Source organism: Neoarius graeffei, chromosome 15 (genome assembly GCF_027579695.1).
Source record: "Neoarius graeffei isolate fNeoGra1 chromosome 15, fNeoGra1.pri, whole genome shotgun sequence".
Taxonomy (NCBI): Eukaryota; Metazoa; Chordata; class Actinopteri; order Siluriformes; family Ariidae; genus Neoarius; species Neoarius graeffei.
This window is the reverse complement of record NC_083583.1, coordinates 38894955-38918072: the sequence shown is the minus strand read 5'-3', so window position 1 is coordinate 38918072 and position 23118 is coordinate 38894955. Positions and strand designations below refer to the sequence as shown.

The 23118-nt window shown below is 42.9% G+C and overlaps 1 protein-coding gene across 14 annotated transcripts in view; it reads left to right on the top strand.

Moving 5' to 3' along the window:
* ptprsa (protein tyrosine phosphatase receptor type Sa) overlaps nucleotides 1-23118 on the top strand; it is a 513824-nt gene that overhangs the window by 145794 nt on the left and 344912 nt on the right. Inside the window, exon 2 of one of the 14 annotated variants that reach the window (XM_060941292.1) lies at nucleotides 17863-17933. The exons of the other annotated variants lie outside the window; for them this stretch is intronic. The gene's annotated coding sequence lies outside the window, so the exon portion shown is untranslated. The remainder of the gene's footprint in view (nucleotides 1-17862; nucleotides 17934-23118) is intronic. 14 annotated transcript variants of the gene reach the window in all.

Genomic DNA, 23118 nt, shown 5'->3' with positions numbered 1-23118 from the left:
ATGTGACGCGACTGCTGAAAAACAACGCGGACTTCCGCCTTGTATCACCTTTCATTAAAGAGTATAAAAGTATGAAAATACTGCAAATACTGATGCAAATACTGCCCATTGTGTAGTTATGATTGTCTTTAGGCTTGCCATCCTTCCACTTGCAAGTGGTAAGTGATATGCGCTGGGATCACACACACAGCGGCTCAGTCCTGAATCACTGCTCATGCGCTCCACTCGCGCGCTGTGTGAGCTGCGCAGGGCCGGAGTGCGCACCCTCCAGAGGGCACTCACTGTTCAGGGCGGAGTGATTTGGAGCGCAGGATGCCTGCGGAGCCGAGCGTATCCGTGTATTGGTGTTGCTGTGTGCACTCGAATCGTGTATTGGTGTTGCTGTGTGCACACTAATCGTTTTAAAAACGTTAATCTGATGATCCGCTGATACGGTCTAATGTAAACCCCACCTATGTGTCAGCCCTGCGATGACCTAGTGACTTGTCCAGGGTGTACCCTGCCTTTTGCCCATAGTCAGCTGGGATAGGCTCCAGCTTGCCCGCGACCCTGCACAGGATAAGCGGCTACAGATAATGGATGGATGGATGGATTCTTATCTAGTTCGCTTTCACCTCATTCACGTTTCGGCGATGATTCTTTCATGAATGACTTGTAGCACATTGGAATGAGCGTCGGGTCAAAAGAACACAACTAGTTTGAGAGCTTTCTGGATGTGCCAGCATTCATATTTCTGCCAACTCAGCGGTAATCAGTCCCCCCAGGATTTCGCGGGCCTTTTTTGTGATTGTAGCGGGCTAAAATGTCTGATGTTGCGGGGGTTTTCCAAAAAATTGCAATGAAAGTTGCGGTGTTTTTTAGGTTTTTGTTGCGATTACATTGCGGAGGAAGTGAAAGTTGCGAGAAATTGTTGCGATTTTCTCTTTTTGTGATTAAAATTGAGTGATATGTTAAATGTTAAGTTATTACTGAAAAACTATTGATTAAAAAAACAAAGACACTGAGAAATGGTCCTATAAACAACTTTACCAATATAAAAGATTACCAGGACTACAAAACTGCAGAAAAATAGGCTTTACTTATCCAAATGCTCCTGTTGGTTCAAAAGTGCATAGAACCTCGCAGCACAACATGAAGTTACCTTAAAATATAATATAAATGCCTCAGCTTTCATGTAAGAAAAAAAAAACCTATTAATACTAGTACTGTGTGCAGGCAGTCTCTCCTGAAGACTAAATTAAACAATAATTATAAACTAATAAAATAAATGGCTCAGGCTTCATAGAAGGAAAAAAACAATTTGAACAGAATCTCTCAGTATGATGCTGAAGCTGCCTAAGCAATGGAAAATAAAATACCATTTTGGCAAAAATGTTGGCATCCATTAATTTCTTGTATTAAGTAAAAGAATAATGTAAAGTGCACACAGACCTTCACTGTAAACATAACACACTTTCAATAACTGAATTTAAGCCTACATAAACACTGACTCGCACATGCAGTGTTGCCAGATACTGCTGATGTTTTCCAGCCCAAAATATGTTCAAAACCCGCCAAAATGCACTTAAACCCTCCCAATTGGGTGGGAAACCACCCAATCTGGCAACACTGCGCACATGCTGCTTCTCTTGAACGTATACACGGAAGTAAGGCGGAAGGTCGACGTCACCTCAAGACGACGCCGACGATTGGTCAAATTTGCGGGAAAGTTGCGGTGATTGGATATAATTGCAACACCGCCCTGAATTCGCGGGGATTGGTTGAATTTGCGTTGAAGTTGCAAATCGCAACATCGCGAAATCCTGGAGGGTCTGGGTAATAGACATGTGTTGATATCAAAATTTCATATTTTCTTGATAATTGCCTTGCCCAAGTTGATTTTGTGAGAAATGTGTTTTAATCACATCATGCCTCTGATCGACCTGGTGACTGTCATACCTGCCGTGATCCACTGATGGACATCAGCTAATTACTTTAATCAAAAGAAGAGCTGTTCTTGTGTCAGGAAGCCAGCGGGATGTCCTCTAGCTTGCAGTCAATCCAGTTAATTCAAATCGGACTAGCTTTGGTCAGGCATAGCACTTGGAAACAGTAATGAAGGGAACACACTGTATGATCAAAACAAACAATTACTGTGGCTGAACAGACTGAAACCCTTCAGAGCGGTGATCCTAAGACGGCTGTGTGCCAGCTCACTTGCATTCATGGATAAAATGAGCGTTCTTTGTGTAACGGTGCGAGATCTGCAATTACCAGCATTTGTCTTGAGTGGCAAAAGCATTAATGGCAGCTGCACCAGAGCGCCTTGTAACACCAAAACATGGAGAGAAGGAAAGGGGAAACGAGTGAGGGAAGCGGAGAGACAGAAGGAGAGAGGCATGTATCCGAGTGCATCTGCTCTGCCAGCTAATTGTGTTTATTCCTCTTAATTTGTCCTGAGTGCTAAATCGGTGCTCTTCGGAGCTGGGTGGGTGTAATTTGTCTGGCGGTAATAAAAGAACAAGCGCTGTGTCTTTGAAATCAGCCCTCCTCCTTCTCCAGCCTGCTGAGCTAATAGATCTCCGGCTTCCATTTGCTCGTGTCCATTTGGGCCGGGTAACTGCATTACACCTCCTAGGACGAATGTTCAGTCGGGTGTAGTTATCAATAGCTTGTTCTAAAATGTTCTCCATACCACCATATCAGTTCATCATAGAAGTGCCTGAAATCTGGTGCTTTATATTGTAATGCAGTTTAAAAACTGTACGAAAGTCATTCAGATTGGTCGTTCAGGTGCTACCGCTCACACACGCTGACCAGTCAGTTCAACCGTATTTAAGATGACACCGCAACCATGCTTTCTTCAAAATATCTTCAGCATTTTCTCTAGTTTCGAGGCCGTCTTACACACGATTGCATGCATTCTCCTTGAACGGTATCATAATAATCTGCTGAACCAGGTTAACCAGTTATCATGATAACACTTGAGTAAATCACTAAAGGGTGTGCTGCTATCGAAAAATAATCAGCAACGGGCTGGTGAGATGAAACAGAGATACTGTGACCAACCAGAAGTTGATTAGTTTCCAATTACAACATGTTCAGAACTGTGATATCAATTTATTTGGCTATTTGCTAGATGTTTCATCCTGAAGGGTGGCATGATGGTGCAGTGGTTAGCACTGTTGCCTCACAGCCAGGTTCTGGGTTTGAACCTCATAGCCAGCTAGGGCATTTATTTGTAGAGCTTGCATGCCCCCCCAATGCCTGTGTGGGTTTCCTTCAGTTGCTCTAGTTTCGTTAACTGGCTACATTAAATTCTTCGGTTTCAGTCACGTAACTTTTCTTAGCGATTTCACTTCCTGTAAAGCAGCTGGTGGTTGAGCAAACCAAAACAGCTCCCGTAGTGCAAACAACTAGCGGTAATTTATCAGAGTACGCTCGTAATCTAGAAGCCACTGCTCGCTTTAGATATATTCAGAAGATTGCTATGTGCAATGGAATCGACCCCTACAGTCTGGGAAAGAAGGATGTGTCATACGATCTCGAAAACTACCCTTCAGTCGAGTTCTCCGACATCTCGAACTATCTGGTGTTGCAGACGTCCTTCTACACCGCAAAAGAGATGAAAGCGTGGAAGAGTATGGAGGATTACAACTTTTTTTGTATGTGGCTGGGTAAAGAACCTCACTATCAAGTCGCTGCCTGTATTGTTTTTGCCCGTGTAAGGATGTTTTGTTTTTTTTTTAAGCTTTTCGTTCACGTCTTTACAGCGAAGTGCTGGAAGTTGACGTGTAAACAAACAACAGTTGGCTTGATTTTCACTTGTGTTGGCTCTTATCTCTCAAGTAAATCATTCACTAAGATCATCAGAAACCCCTTTAAAGACCTGGATCTTAATTAAACAAGATGAAGAAGTGATCATGGTGCATTCTAACTGTATGGCTGGGGAAGAATTTTGTCGTGACCTTCATGCATATGGACTTTGTGAGGAGGAAACAAAGAAACAGCTGGGGACTTTAGCGCTTCGTGACAAAAAAAAGTACCGTAAAATAACGACACGTAGCAAGAAAAGCACTTGGAAAACACTAAGGACATAGCTGAGAGGGAGATACACACCTTTCACCAAGCGATCACTGCAAACTCGAGCATGCTTCAACTCGGCTCCCTTCAATTTCATTGAGTTTCAAAAGCCACCTTTGTCCGCGTCTTTTTGTGAAATCCTGTGTTTGTTCACCCTTTTTTATTAGTTCACGGGGAACCCTGAAGAAACTTTTATCAGTTTCACGGTTTGATCGATTCGAATAATCTAAAACAACGCAAGCGTAAGGCATTTTTCATGGGAGCAATGCACCTTCTCTGTACAAACGCTTTGTCAACTGAGCTTTGGTAGACCACCAGCTAAAGTTTTGAATAACTAATGAGGCGGATGTGATGTCACGTGAAACCCAAGAATTGCCTGTAGGTGTGAATGGTTGTTCGTCTCGGTGTTAGCCCTGCCTCTTGCCTGAATTCAGCTGGGATTGGCCCCAGTTTCCCTCATGACCCTGACAAATAAGCAGTATGGATAGTTTTCACATGACGTCACAGAGTCAGGGATTCCCTAGTGGCGGCCATCTTGCGGGTCAAGCTTACCGTACGGGTCACTGAGCACACATTGTAATGCGCGAGTACAAAGTCTTCAAAAGAACCCAAGCAGACTATTTAAAGCTAGCAATGGTGCACGCCTGTTGTATTCACGGCTGTCGTAATAGGTCAGATGATGACGTCAAGCGGAGCTTTTATGGAATTCCCACTGTACGGGAGCACGAAGGCGAGCAAACAAAAAAACTCGGCATACAAAGGAGAAATCTATGGCTTGCGAGAATCAACCGCAAGGATTATCAGCCTTCCAAACACAGCAAAGTCTGCTCCGATCATTTTATAAGTGGTAAGTTGTTTAAATAAACAATCAATTGCAAATCCGTTACAGTCCATGAAACATAAGAAGTATAAGGATGAGAAAAAAACAGCGAATCGGAAAGCTGCAGCTTCGCGCAAATGTGCGCAGCTTTCCGATTTAAATCAATTCTGATTTAAATCAACTCGATATTATACACACACATATATTTATGTGCAGTGTTGAGAGCTCTAAAATTCCAATGTTTACATACCTTGGCTGTAATTAGGACATGACTGTCACTTGTTTTTATATGGTGGACTTCGCGGACCCAGCCACAGACAAAATAATTGTATGACTCCAGCGATTTGTATGCTTTGAGGTCGTCAAGTGTGTAGGCACTTTTACTATTCACGAAATAGTTCACAATATCAGGGTACGATATGGATGGCAGCCCTGCATAGTCACTTGAAAATGCATCTTTGTCCACTTCATAGGGGTCAATTCCCCCAATCAAGGCCAGTTTGGCTGCATACCGTTGTCGTGAGATGTCGTCCAATGTATCTATATACTTCCGTTTGCTTGATTTTGCCGACATTGATCTTTATTTTAGAAAACTGACTATATAACTTTATAAATTCGTCCGAGATAACGTAGCCCAGGGGTGTCCAAACTGATCCATAAAGGGCCGTGTGGCTGCAGGTTTTCATTCCAGCCATGCAGCAGCACACCTGACTTGGCTCATTCAATCAGCTGAACTGTCTTCACACAGTCAAATACTTGCAGCCACACCCACCCTTGATTAAAGGGTGGGTGTGTCAGTTGATTGAATAAGCCAAATGAGGTGTGCTGCTGCATGGCTGGAATGAAAACCTGCAGCCACATGGCCCTTTATGGATCAGTTTGGACACCCCTGACGTAGCCGGTAATAGCAATGGTCCGTTTTGTTTGCCCCACAAGATGGCAGCTGAAGGGCGTTCCCCGGAACGCCGTGACGTCAGTGAAAACTATGTATAGAGAGTGGATTCATCTTAAATTTAACATGCTGACTGAGTGTTTGAGAGTTAGTTCAAGTTTATTCAAATTTTAGTGAAATAAGTACAATAAATTACGCACCCGCATATAGCTAAGTAGCTAGTCTAGGCGGGTTTGTAAATACAAATATCTAAATATAATATCTAAAACAAAGCTTCTATAGGAAATTTTATACAAAACCGATTTTTCCCTTTTTTTTCTTTACAAGACGACAAACTCCTCGTCTTCCCTTCTTTTCTTTACAAAGAAAAAAAAATTTACAAAACAAAACCAATTTTATTTTACAAAAGAGATTTTCCAAAAAAATATATAGTTATTCATGGTTGTATTCTTTTCAAATAATAAGAAATAAAGCATGTTGTTTTCTAGATCAGAGTCAGTTAACCTTTCATTTTTGTTTTTTTGTTTTTTTTGCTGCAGGCAAATGGTCATTGCGCTGTTGTTAGCGATGGTGTCTGTATTACCATCTGCAAACAACAGATGATCTAAAAGCCTGGTATCTCCCGCAGCAGGCCGTGTTGAAAAAGAGAGAGGAATAAAATAATCTCTGAGAAGGGAACAGAAATTGTATTTACTCGCTGGCCTCTTGCACAGAAGAAATGGCAGGTTAACAGCTCTGAAAAGATAAGGAGCAGAGCTACAGGAGTCGTCGCAGACGAAAGGATTGATCCCACTAGTTTAATTTCATCCTCCTCTTTGGCCGCTCGCCTGCTTGTGGATGTGGAGTGACTGGCTGATGTAGTCCAGTCCTGAGGCCAGCTGATAAAGCTGTGACGTAGCACTCACCTCCACAAAGCGAAAGGGTCTCAGATTGAACAGACACTGAGGATTTCAGACAGCTTGATGGTTTCGATAATGCGTCTCGATCCAGCAGACCTTCACACACCCTCTGTCTCCCTCCCGAGACACCATTTTTACGCTCGTGCTGTTCCACGGTGCCTCCTGATTAACACGTGTCAGGGACGTGGAAGCAGGTCGTTCTGTGCACATGTGATTTTTTTTTCTTTTTTTTTTCTCTCCCTCTTGGCCTACGTTTAGTGTTTTGGCCAGCTGGTATGCCTGGGCTGATGGAGTGTTCGGTCATTGTGGGCCTGTCATAAACCCACTGTAGCCTGAGTTATGAAGCTCAGGAGATTCTCAGAGCAAGTCCATTCTTCACAGCTAGAGGTCACGGGGGCCATATGCAATTGGCCCATTTATTCTCCACTTTGGGTGTGAGTGGATAGTTTATATCCTGTGTGAAGGTGCAGTCGGAGTCCCAGAGCCTGTCAGATGATGCTAATGACTAGTTAGAGTGGCATAGGAACTACAGAGCGACCTGTTGTCGGATTTCACGAGTAAATGACTGGAAAATTGAATCCTAGATCAAGGAGATCTGAAGGCAAATTTTTTATTATCAAAATTCTATTTATCTCATTTTATTAAATATCAGAATGCATTTTTGAGAGCTATTTTGTCACTGCTATAGCAAGTTCTGAGTGTTTGAAATATGCTCTGTAAAGCCTCAGTCACAACTGGCCGTACGTGCTCCTACGGCCGGTCTACGTGCAAAAAATGCAAGAAACGCACGGAGGGCGCACGTGAAACGCACGGAGGGCACGCGTGTGACGTGCTGATTTTCGAGCCGTCAAACAAACTCTACGGGCGCTTACGTTTTTTTCAGGTTGCAAGACAAACTTACGGCCAACGTGCGTCTTTCTCCACGCACAAAAAAAAAACGCAGCGATTTGGGAAATGCCAAAAATCGCATGGCCAAAAAATCGTATGTACGGTTGTGACCTAGGCTTAATATATCAGTCTATATGTCAAAGCAATGGCCGTAAACGAGATTCGTTGAGACCTGTGCGAGACATCGTAGGATGGAAGTAAAACGTACAGCGGAAATCAAAGTGACCAACATCTGCCAACCTTGTCAAAAGACGCGCGCGCCCTCTTTCAAATGCTGACGTGATCACGCCGGAAGTTTTGTTTGTTTTGATAGCGATCAGGAAAGTTTGAAAAAAAAAGTAGGCAGTAATAAAATCGTCATTTAAACTCATTTTTGTGTCATATTTCGTTGGGAAAACCGTTTTCAAAATGGCGGCACTGACACCTGGCTGACACTTCACGTTTCGAAGTCTCGCACAAGTCTCGTGAAGAACGTGTGGATAAGCGACGCCTGCCGTGGACCAAACGAACTAATTTCAACATGGCTAAAAACCGAATAGGCCGACAAGTATAATATTTAATTGCAGTTAGTTGCCAATACGAGTCACGATATAAGGTTACTAAAACCGAAAACATAATTGAATAACACGTTAATTAAGAAATAAAGCAAGTTTAAAAAGGACTTCAGTTCTCCGTTAAGAGGGATTATTAACGATAGCAACTTACAACCTCTAAGAATATCAAGACTGCCAATAATTTAAGAAGTAATAATGGTAATGTTGTTTCTTTATTGAGCATTCATGGCTTGTCGGTCCTACATTTGTGTCGCCTCGACTTTACCAGTGTTGTTTTAAGCCAAGAGCATTAATAGGGAGTTGATTTGATCTGGACTAAGCTTGCTAAAGCTGTCGTTGCATTCGCTTGGCTTGGATGCAAGCCTGGGGGCAACAGGGCTTTGTTTGGGGTGATTGAAGAGGAGAAAGAAGGGTACAGTCACTCCATCTGTGCCAAACGTGAATCTAAAGGAGTGGTGGTGATGGGGGGGCTGGCTTTTTCATGTGCTAAAAGCGGCTAATCCTCTGGCTTTTGTGTGAGGCCTTGGGGGTGGGGGCATGATGGGTAGCCTGGGAGGCTTTTTTTTTTTTTCCACAGGCTTTTGTTGTCAGTTCACTCAAATCTGAGGACATCTGTTGGGAGTGGGTGTGGCCTCCCAGCTGACGGTGTGGGGGTTGATGGAACCGCGGAACCAATGAGGAATCAGAGAGATGTGTGTAATTGTTTGTAATGCGAGTCTGAAAACATGGCCTCTGGGAGCCTGGTGGAGGCAGGAGGGAATGGGAGGGGAGGGAAGAGAAAGGGAGGGGAGGGGAGGAGAGGAGAGGAGAGGGAGGCCAGCTGAACATCCATCAAACCTCGATGGGGTTAAACATTAGACCAAATATCTGCCTGTTAATGAAAGCTGTGTTTGCTTAATTAGGAATGACAAAGAGATTCGGTTGAAGAAGCCACGAGCTCGGCAGCATCTAACTAGCATGATTGTCACCGTGTGATTAAGCTGCTGGAAATCTCGCTCATTATTGTAGACCCAGTTTTGGAAACAACGACCTGCATTTCAGTGGAAATCACAGCTCTGTCTCTGCAGAAACGCTGATACAAAGCTGCACGCTTGCTTGTTATTGGGTTGGTACCATCAAGAGGGCATGCTTTGTACTTTTTAGCACGTATCCTTTAGCTGAGAAGGTGCAGGTAATTAGCATTTAGAGTGACATTTTAAAGCCTCAATGGTTTTTAAGGTACAATTATACAGCGATATTTTATCGCGATGCTCTCGAACACTGTGACAAGTAATAATATTAAAAGGCACTCGAAATTGCTCGGTCTAAAACCGTGAAACGTTCTCGACGGCCGAATCAGGATGCAACAGCAACTCGAAATCAATTGCGTGGAAAGATATGAACGTGAGCGTGTTTTTGTGCCTCTTGTAACGAATCGCGCTCATTTCTCAGAACTCAGACGGCGAGAGCATTTATGATGTAAATATATCCAGACTGTGAAACCTCCACAAAGCAGCAGTTTTGGTATTGCAAATATCCTTAAAGCTTATTAAAGGGATTTTCTTGATAAATTACACAGAGAACGTCATCTGTATTGATTCACTTCATGCTCTGATGCTCAGGTGGGTGTGTGATAAACCACAGAAAGAAAAAGAGCTCGACTGCTGCCAGCAACATGTCCAGACTCAGCCACCATCCCCCTTAAACACCGCCTGCGGTCTCGTTTTTCTTTCTCCCCGTCTCTTTAAAAGGTGCGTCAGAATCTCCAGTGCAGTTCAGTGTAATTGGAAAAGTGAAATGTATCTGAATAAACAAATGAACTATTGGTGTCAGTGGAGATAGTCGTGCTTAAAAGTGATGGCGCCTCGGGAGAAAGCGGCAGCGCAGCAAGCCGTGAGATTTGCCACGGCAGAGATTACGGCGTCGAGGGCGACAGGCCCACCTTATTTATCGATTTGCTCTGAAAGAGCAGGTTTTGTTTTTCACCTGCCTCCAACAGTTTCTTTTCCTTATTTTTTTGCTCTTTGGTGATGGGGGAAGATGGGAAGTGAGGCGTGAAGCCACGTTTGGCTTTTGTTACGAAAGTGGGGATTTGTAGGGGATGAGCCGGCTGCGCCTCCTCAATAAATCCCCACTTACAAATCCTAACAACACCTTTCTGCTTTTCCTGATCACCTCCTGCAGCGATTCCTCAAAGCTAAGGTACATACTGGCCCTTTTGAAACGATCTTATGTGAGAAAGAAACATTTTAAGAAGCCAGCTATCTGATGAGATTATGGAGTCTTCGTTGCCATGTTGGAGGAAATACAATACACACACACACACACAGAGATATATATATATATATATATATATATATATATATGGCCGGCCCGGTGGTGTAGTGGTTAGCGCTATCACCTCACAGCAAGAAGGTCCGGGTTCGAGCCCCGTGGCCGGCGACGGCCTTTCTGTGTGGAGTTTGCATGTTCTCCCCATGTCCGCGTGGGTTTCCTCTGGGTGCTCCGGTTTCCCCCACAGTCCAAAGACATGCAGGTTAGGTTAACTGGTGACTCTAAATTGACCGTAGGTGTGAGTGTGAATGGTTGTCTGTGTCTATGTGTCAGCCCTGTGATGACCTGGCGACTTGTCCAGGGTGTACCGCTTTATCCTGTTCTACAGGGTCGCAGGCAAGCTGGAGCCTATCCCAGCTGACTACGGGTGAAAGGCGGGGTACACCCTGGACAAGTCGCCAGGTCATCACAGGGCTGACACATAGACACAGACAACCATTCACACTCACATTCACACCTACGGTCAATTTAGTGTCACCAGTTAACCTAACCTGCATGTCTTTGGACTGTGGGGGAAACCTGAGCACCCGGAGGAAACCCACGCGGACACGGGGAGAACATGCAAACTCCGCACAGAAAGGCCCTCGCCGGCCACGGGGCTCGAACCCGGACCTTCTTCCTGTGAGACGACAGCGCTAACCACTACACCACCGTGCCACCCTGGTGTAAAGTCAACCTGCTAAAAAATGATAAATGTCATATTATGAAAGTAGATACTGACGTTAGGCACCAAAATAAAACGGATAAGGATATTATTTCTTACCTAGTTGCCATGTACCTTTAAAGCATGGCCACCACTGAAGTTTTAGAGAAAATAAACCGGGCAAAGAAACCAAGTTTCCCATAAAGGCAAAGCCAAAAGTAGCAAATCATTTCTCTTTTATTTGCCTGTTTTTATTGAAACGAGCAATTTTTGTCATATACATGTGATAGCTAACAATAAAAATATTTTTACGCCCAATGCCGTAAGCATAATTCTTATGACCCTGACACCGGGGTGAGGCATAAGAATAAGTGATACTGATTCGCTTATGCGCTACCAGAACCGAACCACTTCCATTTTAAAAACACTCATTTTCACTGCTTAAGGTATCTAACACACGCATATATAGCATATTTAGTTATAAAAGAGCGCTCACCAGGCAATGAGGCTGCGGTATTTGAGGTAGCGGATTGACATGAATCTTGTTTGATTGACTCTGTAATCGTTCGGGAAGATTCTTCAATAATTTTGCGGGGTTTTTTTTTCTTCTGCGCTCTATAAGCCTCGCATTTCGAGCTACTGCTTTAGTACCATCTTTGATTTTGTTGCGGCCCATATTTTGTGTTGGAGCCCAGTCTGGAGCTGTAAAATTGTCGAGATCAGCTGGTTTCCCGAATGGAAAGAAAAAGCAAAATAAAAGCAGTCATAAAATGATATACAGTGGTGCTTGAAAGTCTGTGAACCCTTTAGAATTTTCTATATTTCTGCCTAAATATGACCTAAAACATCATCAGATTTTCACACAAGTCCTAAAAGTAGATAAAGAGAACCCAGTTAAACAAATGAGACAAAAATATTATACTTGGTCATTTATTTATTGAGGAAAATGATCCAATATTACATATCTCTGAGTGGCAAAAGTATGTGAACCTTTGCTTTCAGTATCTGGTGTGACCCCCTTGTGCAGGAATAACTGCAACTAAATGTTTCCGGTAACTGTTGATCAGTCCTGCACACCAGCTTGGAGGAATTTTAGCCCATTCCTCCATAAAGAACAGCTTCAACTCTGGGATGTTGGTGGGTTTCCTCACATGAACTGCTCGCTTCAGGTCCTTCCACAGCATTTCGATTGGATTAAGGTCAGGACTTTGACTTGGCCATTCCAAAACATTAACTTTATTCTTCTTTAACCATTCTTTGGTAGAATCACTTGTGTGCTTAGGGTCATTGTCTTGCTGCATGACCCACCTTCTCTTGAGATTCAGTTCATGGACAGATGTCCTGACATTTTCCTTTAGAATTCGCTGGTATAATTCAGAATTCATTGTTCCATCAATGATGGCAAGCTGTCCTGGCCCAGATGCAGCAAAACATGCCCAAACCATGATACTACCACCACCATGTTTCACAGATGGGATAAGGTTCTTATGCTGGAATCCAATGTTTTCCTTTCTCCAAACATAACGCTTCTCATTTAAACCAAAAAGTTCTATTTTGGTCTCATCCATCCACAAAAAAATTTTCCAATAGCCTTCTGGCTTGTCCACGTGATCTTTAGCAAACTGCAGATGAGCAGCAATATTCTTTTTGGAGAGCAGTGGCTTTCTCCTTGCAACCCTGCCATGCACACCATTGTTGTTCAGTGTTCTCCTGATGGTGGACTCATGAACATTAACATTGGCCAATGTGAGAGAGGCCTTCAGTTGCTGAGAAGTTACCCTGGGGTCCTTTGTGACCTTGCCGACTATTACACGCCTTGCTCTTGGAGTGATCTTTGTTGGTCGACCACTCCTGGGGAGGGTAACAATGGTCTTGAATTTCCTCCATTTGTACACAATCTGTCTGATTGTGGATTGGTGGAGTCCAAACTCTTTAGAGATGGTTTTGTAACCTTTTCCGGCCTGATGAGCATCAACAACACTTTTTCTGAGGTCCTCAGAAATCTCCTTTGTTCGTGCCATGATACACTTCCACAAACATGTGTTGTGAAGATCAGACTTTGATAGATCCCTGTTCTTTAAATAAAACAGGGTGCCCACTCACACCTGATTGTCATCCCATTGATTGAAAACACCTGACTCTAATTTCACCTTCAAATTAACTGCTAATCCTAGAGGTTCACATACTTTTGCCACTCACAGATATGTAATATTGGATCATTTTCCTCAATAAATAAATGACCAAGTATAATATTTTTGTCTGATTTGTTTAACTGGGTTCTCTTTATCTACTTTTAGGACTTGTGTGAAAATCTGATGATGTTTTAGGTCATATTTATGCAGAAATATAGAAAATTCGAAAGGGTTCACAAACTTTCAAGCACCACTGTACAGCTCTTTTTAAAATGAAATAATCCTCAATGCCTTTGATAGTCGGCTCACGCGCTCGATGATCACGGTTTTGTCACGTTCAACAGCGGCAAGTTTCTGCACAACCAGGCTATTAAACGATCCGCTATTTCTTATATATTGCAATCTTTCATTCATGACTAGTTCGTAGCACTTACCATCGATAAAATGTTCACTGCAGACTCGTGTGGGTTTGGCTTTCTCGCATCGTTTAGATCAGCCCGGTTTACGTTGGACAGCTATTGACGTCTACGCTCCGTGGACAACCCTCTTGTTTTTTTCTCCCTGATTATTTATAATTGCTGGAATTCTAAAGAACTTCTAAATCCCCTTGTCTCGAATAGAGTTGTTCCCGCATCGAATTACAGCACAAAAGGGGTGTTCACACGGCACATATTTGCATCGATGCTGCACCGATGTAGCCTGGGAAATCCCATGCTGCTTTGCACAATCGTTCCGATCTGAAAAGACAGCATGGAAACTATGGTCTAAAGGCTCGCCTGAGTTAGGGAGCCAATCAGAGAGTGGGGAGGGGTGGAAAGACGGTGACGCGTACTACTCGACAAACGGAAGCTTGTAGTTTATTTGGGACTGTTTACGGATCACATTTAACATGGCGGCGAGCGATACGAACCAAACTTTCGATCAAGCTTTAGACACTGTTCTGAATAGTTTAGAGCGAAAGTTTGTTTTAAAAAAAGAACAGCGTTTGGCGTTACAGTCTTTCTTCGCCTCTTCGTCGCTCTAACTACATCACCGGGTACAACTGCCATGATTGGCCATGGGCTACGTATACGCCAAATGATAGACATTCGCAACGTCCAATAAACGGCCGTTGACAATCGTAAACCACACCTCCCCTACGAGAAATTCAGTAGGCGGATTCCAGACCATATTTCACTTGTGATATGTTCTGGTGTTAACCAGACTAGCACCGATGTATTTTGTTGCGATATATCTTACACCGGTGTAAATTTTGTGGAGCGTTCACACGTCACAAACCTGCTTACTAGAGAGAAGCGTGTTAGCACCGGTGCAGCCCCACTTGCGGTCACACGGCAGTTTTTGCGACCGTGCTATACGATAGTAATAATGCAGAAATGAAATATGCGCATGCGTGAAAATGTACTTCCTTTTCCCGGTTGTCATGGCATCACCAAGCGCCGGGAAAACAACGTGGATGAAGACACCAGTGTTGCCAGATACTGCTGACGTTTTCCAGCCCAAAATATGTTCAAATCCGCCAAAATGCACTTAAAACCGCCCAATCTGGCAACCCTGGAAGACACGCAGTTCTGTTGTTGTTGATATTCGCCATTTTGGAAGCGCAAAATACCAGGATGCAAATTATGCAATGCCCGTATGTAATCAACTCTCCTCACGCGTAGCGAGTCTACCCCTGTAGCATTCAGACGTCCCATTTTATATCGGTGCTGCCCCGCAAACTAGCATTTACTCCGGAGTACATTTCTTAAACCACCTCCCGAGCAGGGTTAGATTTGCACCGGTTTAAGCAGCTTTCAGGGGCTACACCGGTATAACTTTGTACCGTGTGAACGCTCTACCGGGGCAGCTCTGGTGCTACACCGGAGTAAAAGTTGCCGTGTGAACACCCCTAAAGAGTCGGCATAGCGAAGAAACAAAAGGATTTCTTGAGCGTAACGACTTCTCGAGCATATCTTTTATAGTAAATGTGCACCGCGTGAGTTTGTGTATATCCTCCAACATGGCCCACTTCCGGTTCAAAGCCTCATGCATAATTAGCGATGACATTATTTGCAAATGAAGAATTATGGGATTGTTGGCCAGAACAGAGGGCAGCTCATGAAAGCTTCAGTGTCCCATGTGGTCGCCCAGAAACCTAATTTACTCGGCTTGCTTACAGTATTTTAATTTGGCCAGCTAGTAAACTAGTTAAGTGCCTTTTTTACAGAGGAAGAGGGGGGAAAAAACCCTAAATGAGTATTCATTTTCGTGGAGAATGGAAGACGTTTATCCGTAGTCCTTTTCCTTTCCAGATAATGTTTCTGATGTAGAAGGTTGTGTTTGCAGCCTCCCTCCAGAGTCGGACAAATCATAAACTTACTAGTTATCTGCCCAGGCAAGTGGAATCTCCACTATTCTGTCCAGTACAGACTGAATGTTATTGTGAGTTTGATAGGAAGAGCGAAAACATCAACAAACAGGGAGGTGTCTGCTGCATGCGCAGGAGGATCATCGTCATCATCATCATGATGTGCTCAGGAGACAAGCTGAGCCGATAAAACACAAGGTCTGAGGTAGGCGGCAAGGGTGAGACGGCTGTTCATAAAGCCTCTTTCGGTGGAGCGAGGTCTCCTCAGGAGCTGAAAGGAACATGGAAAGAAACTATCCATCTTGCGTGAGAGCAAAGAATGAATGCCTGTAGCAGCCTGTCAGAGGGAAAAGAGGTACAAGCTGTGTGGGGGGACAGCAGGGAGATTGAGGTGATCAGCGTAGCATTAGCATAAAGATAAAGATGGCCTGATTAATCTGAAGCCCATAATGCTTAAGGCCATGTCTGCACAAGTGTACAGGGTTGTGTATGTACACTTTTTGAATTTGAGCATTTTGACACAGGCTTATATGAAGACGTATGACTGTAAAAAGGAGCGCGCACACACACACACACACACACACCAGAGCCAAGTCCTTTTTAAGCAAAAGAGACGGATCAGCACGCCAAAGAAACGCCGCTGTAAATCATCCTACTCCCGTGTTGTGCGTGCATCATTAACCAAAAAAAAAAGAGCAACCTAGAAGAGACAGATAAAGGACTATCACAATGATGGGTGTTTCTTCTTTTTTTACTGAATCTTAAAGGAGAACTGAAGTCCTTTTTAAACTTGCTTTATTTCTTAATTAACGTGTTATTCAATTACGTTTTCGGTTTTAGTAACCTTATATCGTGACTCGTATTGGCAACTAACTGCAATTAAATATTATACTTATCGGCCTATTCGGTTTTTAGCCGTGTTGAATTTAGCTCGTTTGGTCCACGGCAGGCGTCGCTTATCCGCGCGATCTTCACGAGACTTGTGCGAGACTTCGAAACGTGAAGTGTCAGCCAGGTGTCAGTGCCGCCATTTTGAAAACGGTTTTCCAAACGAAATATTGCACAAAAACGAGTTTAAATGACGATTACTGCCTACTTTTTTCAAACTTTCCTGATTGCTATCAAAACAAACAAAACCGACTTGATTACGTCAGCATTCAAAAGAGGGCGTGGGCGTCTTTTGACAACGTTGGCATATGTCGGTCACTTTGATTTCCGCTGTACGTTTTACTTCCGTCCTACGATGTCTCGCACAGGTCTCAACGAATCTCGTTTACGGTCATTGCTTTGATATATGGACTGATATATTACAGAGCATATCTCAAACACTCATAACTTGCTATAGCAGTGACAAAATAGCTCTCAGAAATGCATTCCTGTATTTAATAAAATGAGAGAAATAGAATTTTGATAATAAAAAATTTGCCTTCAGTTCCCCTTTAAAGCTTTGAGTAGGAGGTAGAAGAAAGTGCAAGGCGTTTTTTGGATTTGGCGCTGCTGCTCCAGGAGCTTAAGGTCAAAAAGTAGCTGTGTTCTTGAGGTGCATATGCTTCACTTAAGAGCTTTTGAAGTGGGAGTTATTTTGCCCCGAGCTAGATCTTGTGGATTACATGGTAGCACTGTACGACTGTTAGAACGTGCACATCCACCGAGTTTCCTCTTCTCAAAATCAGTTCTGTGACATCACTGTTTGATTTTTTTTTTTTAGTCTGTGGAAAAAGTCTATCATCATGCACAGATCAAGACCATAGTTATTTGTTATTAGGCACTAATACTGTACGACATGGTTTAAATTTTTTTTTTAAACATCGGCTACATCTTTGTTAAATCTGTTGTAACGGACAGCACTAATTTCTTCTTGCATTCTCCTGAAGATTGGGACCATCTTCTCCCATCAAAGTTCAATTCCAATATCAAGGTTAATAAGTACAAAGAACAAGAAATGAAAGCTAATGTTAACGTCAGCGTATCCGACTCTCAGCTCCTGACTTTAAAACAGTGCGCTGTTGAATTTGCAGAGTTTCAGCTTGCTTGTGAGTTGGAAAAGTTGGCATCAATACTGCGAACACATCCAGTATTTTCGTCCTTCAAAATCCAGTTGCATGCAGAGCTACTGTGATATTTCACCGAGTTCTGAGATGGGATTCTTTCAGAGGGGAACCGTCAGGGCCTTGAGAGAAGGCCCAAACATATCAGCATTTCAATATCCTGAATTCATTTCATTCAATTAAATGTCCTGAAAACATTAAAATCGAGTTATCCAATGAGATTTTTGTTTGTTTGTTTGTTTGTTTGTTTGTTTTCTCTAGGCTGTGAAGAGTTTAGAGCTGGCTCGCTCATTGGTTAGGACTTCATCGCTGGGACAGAAGGCCATGGCAGTGTATGTTTATGTAGGAAGTGACAGATGAATTAACCAATCTGATTTTGATTTCTATTAGGAGGGACCAAATTTTATCGCCCTCGGCCTTCTCTTTTTTTTTTTTTAAACATCGGCTACATCTTTGTTAAATCTGTTGTAACGGTCAGCACTAATTTCTTCTTGCATTCTCCTGAAGATTGGGACCATCTTCTCCCATCAAAGTTCAATTCCAATATCGAGGTTAATAAGTACAAAGAACAAGAAATGAAAGCTAATGTTAACGTCAGCGTATCCGACTCTCAGCTCCTGACTTTAAAACAGTGCGCTGTTGAATTTGCAGAGTTTCAGCTTGCTTGTGAGTTGGAAAAGTTGGCATCAATACTGCGAACACATCCAGTATTTTCGTCCTTCAAAGGCCCTCGGCCTTCTCGAAGGCCAACGCGAGCTTAACCGCGAGTCGGAGAGCAAGTAGCACAAGCTAACGACCGAGAAACTAAGATTTCTGTCTCCAGACTCTTCTTCCACGCGCACACGCTCACCATAGTATTTTTCACTCAGACTTAAGTATTCATTTCCCTGTGTAATTTACTGAGTTACTTTTAAAATCAACATCAACAGCTAGGCACAACGGCGCGACTTGGCAGCCTGCCGCTAATCCCTCGCAAAATCCTTTGCCCTGTTGCTTTTTTGGTGTTTGGCTAAGGTTCGGCTGAGCTTAAGTCCCAGTTCTAATAGTAACGGTTCACCACTGGATTCTTTGTTGTTTTTGCTACAGCCGGCGCAAAGGCGAACTTAAGCCTCGGTCACAACCGGCCATACGTGCTCCTACGGCCAGTCTACGTGCAAAAAACGCAAGAAACGCACGGAGGGCGCGCGTGTGACGTGCTGATTTTCGAGCCGTAGACCGGCCGCAGAGGTTCTTTGTCATGTCAAACAAACTCTATGGGCGCTTACGTTTTTTTCAGGTTGCAAGACAAACTTACGGCCAATGTGCGTCATTCTCCACGAACAAAAAAAACGCAGCGATTTGGGAAATGCCAAAAATCGCACGGCCAAAAAATCGTACGTCCGGTTGTGACCTAGGCTATACAGTGTCATATACGTGCTCTGACAACATAACTGTTTTCAGCCTCTGAGGAGCAAGTTGGCGCTTCATGTAACATTATGCTATTTGTAATGTTAACGAATCAACATGAAGGAGTAGTAATTAATCACCTTGAATATTGAAAATGGTCTATTTTTGGCTAAAGTTAAATTATTAAAGTATTCTGTATATTCTCTATTCATTATTTAATATTTTTAATATGAATTTATACATTTTTTAATGTAAATTTTATTTTTTAATATAATTAAAAATATATATATTTTTAAATATTTTCTAAAAAATAAAAACCCAACAGCAACAAAACAGTTGAACATGGGGACCCACTTCTGCTTCATTTCTCTGAGGGCTGGATTTAGGACGGCACGGTGTTGTAGTGGTTAGCACGGTCGCCTCACAGCAAGAAGGTTCCGAGTCCGAACCCAGCGGTCGGCGAGGGCCTTTCTGTATGTTCTGCGTGGGTTTCCTCCGGGTGCTCCAGTTTCCCCCACAGTCCAAAGACATGCATTTAGGTTAACGTGGGGCGGCCTTGGGCTGAGGTGCCCTTGAGCAAGGTACCGAACCCCTGACTGCTCCCCGGGCGCTGTAGTGTGGCTGCCCACTGTGTGTTCACTGCTTCAGATGGGTTAAATGCAGAGGATGAATTTCACTGTGCTTGAAGTGTGCATGTGACAAATAAAGGTTTCTTCTTCTTCATGCTTTAGTCTTTTTTTTTAATATGATTTGATCATTTGTGAACTGTCAAACTCCTTTACCATGCTTTGTGGGTCTCACTTTTTTGCTGCATCATCTCCATTACAGCCAGTGTGTTTATGGTTAAATTTCTAAAGCACAAAATTGTTCAGAAAAGCACAAAGTTCTCCACAGATCTAACCTCTTAGTTTTGCTCTCAAAGTGCACCAGATTAACGCATTTAACTTTAAAATATACAACATTTTCTTCTGCAGAAACATGACCCCGAATCCCCCCAGAGTGTCCGAGCGAGGTCCAGCCACCATAATCTCACAAAATCGTGTGGGAAACGCTGTTTACAGGATATCGCATCGCATCACATCACGTCACACAGCATGTTTACAAGTTCAGTGACGGACACATGTGGGGAGAGTATCTTCATCATATCTTGAGCTCAATCAGTGATTTTTTGATGGCAGTAAGCATGTCATCTTCACTGTTACTCAGTTAACCGTTATTATTCTGTCCACATTCACTGGATATGAGCAATCGCACGCTCTGATTGGCTACTCTACTAATGGGATATTGGCTTATGTCCCATGAGTAGAGAAAAACAAAATTGCGGAGTATCTCAAGTCAGATATATCACTTTGTTATCAAGTATTCAAAAGAAACAGAAATGGCTAAAAGAATATTTTTTTTTCCTCCCCAATATCTCCTGTTCCACACTCCGGCCCAGCCGGTGGCGGTAATGCACCTTTAAATTGGTTTGCCAACCGCCAAAAAACCCTGAAGAAGAAAATGGCAGTGTTTTTTACTGAACCAACCGAGGATGGAATAAAAACTCCTACTCGAAAACAAAAAAGTGTAGGAATATATGGAATAAAAGTATTTGATGGTGAGAACGTATCTTTTTTTATTTTTCAAGAATTATTATTATAACCTTTTTCACAAATTGCTACTGTCATTTCACCGGTTTGTTTACATTCTAAGCAGAAATGATTTTGTCGGACGTTTTGTACAGAGTTTTTATTTATCGACTTTGCATAAAAATAAAAATGTGCTGTTTGTCAAAATCCAGTGAATATGGATAGAATAAAACAGTTTTTTATTACACTCAATCCCGTCGTACACGGCTTATAGCCGACTCGGTGCTATGTGCCTCGTCAGCTATCAGCTCACGTACGACTCGATTTCGTGGAATAACTGTGAAATAGACACCTCATTGTGTCAGTCAACTAATCCCATGTCCATGACATTTATATCAGCAGACTGGATCCGTCAACACGCTAAACCCTTGGACTCTAAATTGAAACAGTGTTGGATCCCTAATTCGGACTGGATTATTTTCACTCCGAAATGCGAGGGAATGCTCACACCGTCGAGCCTTCCTCACTCCAAGTCCGCAGTATCTCAGTGTCTGACAGGCGCGTTCTCCGTTCTCGCTAACTTGGCAAGAACATCATTCTCAGGCACACAACTCCATTCTTCACATTCTTGGCTCTGTGTCCATGAGCGGTGATTTTTAATCATTAATGCTGACTATCAGAGAGAACTACATGGTTGAATGCGCCATGAACTCCAGGGATTCGGCTTTCGTAGGAGGTTTCACAAAGCCCTAACGATGACGGAGATTTCCTCAGACATACACTTCGAAACCATTTTCACAGTGCAGCAAGATCAAATCTACAGGCTTCACACAAGCTCTCCTGGAGTACGCAGTTAGTTATCTGTGCTTTGTCTTTTCCTTTGTGCGAAAATGTCTTCATGATATTGATTTCTCCGGCGTGCCAGACGTGCTCACATGCATGAAGCTGGCGCAGATACACGTGCACACACACACACATGCGAACTTGCATAAGAATGAGATTCTAAGTGAAGATATGGGGTGTACACACACACACACACACACACACACACACACACACACACACACAGAGGAGCTGGATGGTGCTGCTTGCTTCACTAAGCCTGAATTAAGTACAGGCTGCAGTGTAGAGTGAAGCGTAAGAAGCGAGAGGGGGAGGATGGCCACAGTGATGATGTGATCTCGAAGCCTTCATCACTTTAGCTTCTCAGTTCTCTTTGTCCTCTGTGTTTTTATATCTTACATGGGCAAACGACTCGCTTTGTTACCTCCATATTGCATTGGGGGTTTGTGTGTGTTTCCCTCAGGGTCGAACAGCAATTAAAATTTTGGTGTGTCTCCTTGTCTGTCATGTGTATGGGTGCAGTGTCTACCGGGATTATGGGTGCATAACACCGGGATTATGATTCATACAACACAGTGTATGATTTATAACATATATAAAATATGAGCTCTCAGCACACGTTATTAACCAGTTATAAAATATATTTTGATTTGCAAAACACTTCAGGTTATCATCACGACCCATGTTTTATTCCACAGTAAATGGTAAGTAAGGAACGAGACCGGCGATGACGGTGTAGTTCACTCCGGCCCCGTCTAGTCCAGAAAGTGGGCCACCTTGTGCAATAAATGTTGCAAGCTATATACACTATATACAAGCATATAAGCTATATACACACTCTAGGAATGCCGACCTATTTGCCAGAAAGAATCCAAACTGGCGAGGAATTGAACGAGAAGAAGTGATTTTTGTTCAACTGCTCATTAAGGCTTAATTAGTCCATAACTTCATTAATAATTGCAATGATGCAAATCTGGGTAGAAGTTCTATGCACTGTAGGTAGCCCTACATTCGTGCCAGAAAGAATCAAAATCGGTGAGGAATTGAGGGAGAAGAAGCGATTTGTGTGGAAGCTGCTCATTAGGGATTAATTACTGGATATCTTCATTATTAATTACAATTATGCAAATTTGGGTAGAACCTATATGCACCCCAGGCAGACCTACCTTCCTGCCAAAAAGAATCAAAATTGGTGAAGAATTGAGAGAGAAGAAGCGAATTTTGTGAAATGTGGACAAAGCTGGGTGGACGACGGACAACACATGATGGCATAAGGTCATCGCCTATCAACCGGATGAGCTAATAAAACACCTAAATGCAAATGTGTTAGAGGAAAATAATCATCAACAGGGTAGTAACAGTAACAGCTACAGTGGTGCTTGAAAGTTTGTGAATCCTTTAGAATTTTCTATATTTCTGCATAAATATGACCTAAAACGTCATCAGATTTTCACACAAGCCCTAAAAGTAGATAAAGAGAACCCAGTTGAACAGATGAGACAAAAATATTATACTTGGTCATTTATTTCTTGAGGAAAATGATCCAATATTACATATCTGTGAGTGGCAAAAGTATGTGAACCTTTGCTTTCAGTATCTGGTGTAACCCCCTTGTGCAGCAATAACTGCAACTAAACGTTTCCAGTAACTGTTGATCAGTCCTGCACACGGCTTGGAGGAATTTTAGCCCATTCCTCTGTACAGAACAGCTTCAACTCTG